This window comes from Chenopodium quinoa, unplaced genomic scaffold (assembly GCF_001683475.1).
Source record: "Chenopodium quinoa cultivar QQ74 unplaced genomic scaffold, ASM168347v1, whole genome shotgun sequence".
Classification (NCBI taxonomy): Eukaryota; Viridiplantae; Streptophyta; class Magnoliopsida; order Caryophyllales; family Amaranthaceae; genus Chenopodium; species Chenopodium quinoa.
The window spans coordinates 1,876,903-1,879,104 of NW_018742263.1; the positions used below are offsets into that span (position 1 = coordinate 1,876,903).

The 2,202-nt window shown below is 31.4% G+C and overlaps 1 long non-coding RNA gene across 1 annotated transcript; it reads left to right on the plus strand.

Moving 5' to 3' along the window:
* Nucleotides 1–239: 239 nt before the first annotated feature.
* LOC110683709 lies at nucleotides 240–2,202 on the plus strand. The gene is made up of 3 exons (XR_002503664.1): nucleotides 240–385; nucleotides 462–535; nucleotides 862–2,202. It is a non-coding gene; the product is annotated as an uncharacterized LOC110683709 (long non-coding RNA).

The following is a 2,202-nucleotide window of genomic DNA, read 5'->3' on the forward strand; positions in this document are numbered from 1 at the left end:
TTATTGACGTCTTTACCCTTTAACTAACTAAGGGCCTGTTCATATTTACTTAATTTCAGTTAAGTTCAATTCAGCTCCAATCAGTTCAGTTCAGTTCAATTTAGCTTCAAACAGATCAGTTCAATTCAGTTCAGCTCCTAATTTCCCTCTCTTCTAAAATATTCATTTCAGCTCAGTTCAATTCAGTTCATCTTCAATCAGTTCAGTTTAGTTCAGTTCAGCTCCAATCAGTTCAGTTCAGCTCATTTCAGTAAATATGAACAGGCCCTAAGGCATGCTACTTTGGTTTTCTTTGGATCAGATCAGTCCTTTTCTCTACTCAGTTGCTTTCTCTCTCCTCTCCTTACTCCATGTTCATTGATCCTCCATGGAAATAGCTTTTGAGGTAAAATTATTTTCTTTTTATTATTTAATTATCGAATATGAGACTTTCTTACTCAGTATTTTTTTCTCCATTAAAGCAACTTCTGAGCTTTTTCCGTTCCTCCATTAAAGCAATTTCTGAGGTTTCCCATTTATTGAAGTAGCTTACAAGGTAATGTGTTTTTCAATCATCACGTTTCCATTTTAAAATCGGATTTAATCTTTGTGAATTATTATTAGATTTACTTCGATCTATTTTGAGAAAAAAATGGGAACCAATTTCATTAATATCTGTGGATTGAATATTTTAGGGTTCAATTTGATAAAAAATTAATGTCGGGACCTCTTGATCAATTTACTCACTTGCATTTTGGGTATGTCTAATTCTGTTAGTGAAGTTTCTTAATCTAGGGTTTTAAAAGGGATTTATGGGTTTTATTTTGGATTAATTTTGCCGTTTATAAGGTCAACCCCTAATTTCTTGTCAATTTTTTTCAGGTATCAAGTTTCAGGAATTATGGCTCGAGTATAAGTCAATAATCTAGATCTTCAAGTCACTGGACGCAAGCTTGAGTTAATGGTGTCCTTGGCAGGTCCTGATTTTTGAAAAACTGTCTTCTAGGATTTTTTTTAATAGTTTTTGAGTGAATTTTGAACTAGGTTAGTGTTTATTTGGATGTGATTCTAGAATTGAGATTTTAAGTTCTGGTTGCTACTGAATTAAACATATGATTTTTTATTTTTTTTTGGAATTGTTGGGATCTGAGTTATCTGGATATTGTTTTGTGTACTAAAACGTGTTTTGACTTTGGTTGTGTGTTGATTTATTGCTGAATTAGTGTAGATTTATGCATTTTCTATGAATTATTGATTATGATATGGGTGGAAATTTTGGAGAATGTAGAATGGGGGTGATGCGTTGCTTATTAGGGGTTTGGGGTTAGAAATAGGATGTTTTTATTGTTTAATTATGTGGGATTTTCACATTTTAATTTTTTGATTGAAATAGTGGTTCATGTCTTCTGCATCATGCTGCAGAAACGTAATGCATGTCAAATTTTGTGTGGAGATGTCTTAAATGGTACTGCCTCATTTCTTCTGCCTGTGATTTTCTGTTTATATTAGTTTATTCTTTCAATGTCATTAGTTTTGTCTATTTTTGTTGGATCTGATTTTGTTTTAACTTAGATTTTGTTTTTGTTGGATCTAATTAGTTTAATCTTCGTCAATGATATGTTTTCAAAAATTGACAGTCTAAGCTTCAATAGCATTGTTTATGGGTTTGTTAAGAGCTTTAAACTCAGATCTTTAGGTAGTTTCGGCTTCATAATTTGTTGCTTCCTAATTTTTCTCAATGTTTTCTATTGTTTTATTTTCCAATTACATATTGCTAATTATAGCATAAAAATCCAATATTATTGGTGGGTGTTAGTTGCAAATAGAGTGGTGGTTGTGGGGTAAAGATTGATTTTGATTTAAAAATTGAGATATTTAGGGGTAGATATTTAGGGATTATAGAACTTCACTAAAGTTAGCATCTTTATTATGGAGATGAGACTATTGGAAGAGTCGATAACTCTCATCGTTACCATCCTGGAATTGTTGCTCTTCGGTTAATTTTCAGATTTTTTTTTAAAGCTCCACATATCTATAATTTATGCCATGATTTTAATAAATATGGGAAGATTGAACGCTTGCAGTTATTAAACAGATTTTTGTATGAGTATATGAAAAAGAGGGTTCCTTATTCATTTGGCATAGAGTAAAGAACCCTCTTTTACTTATAATTAAGCTTATTTTGCTGAAATTCTTCTCATGTAAAAATCCCATTTTGACTGT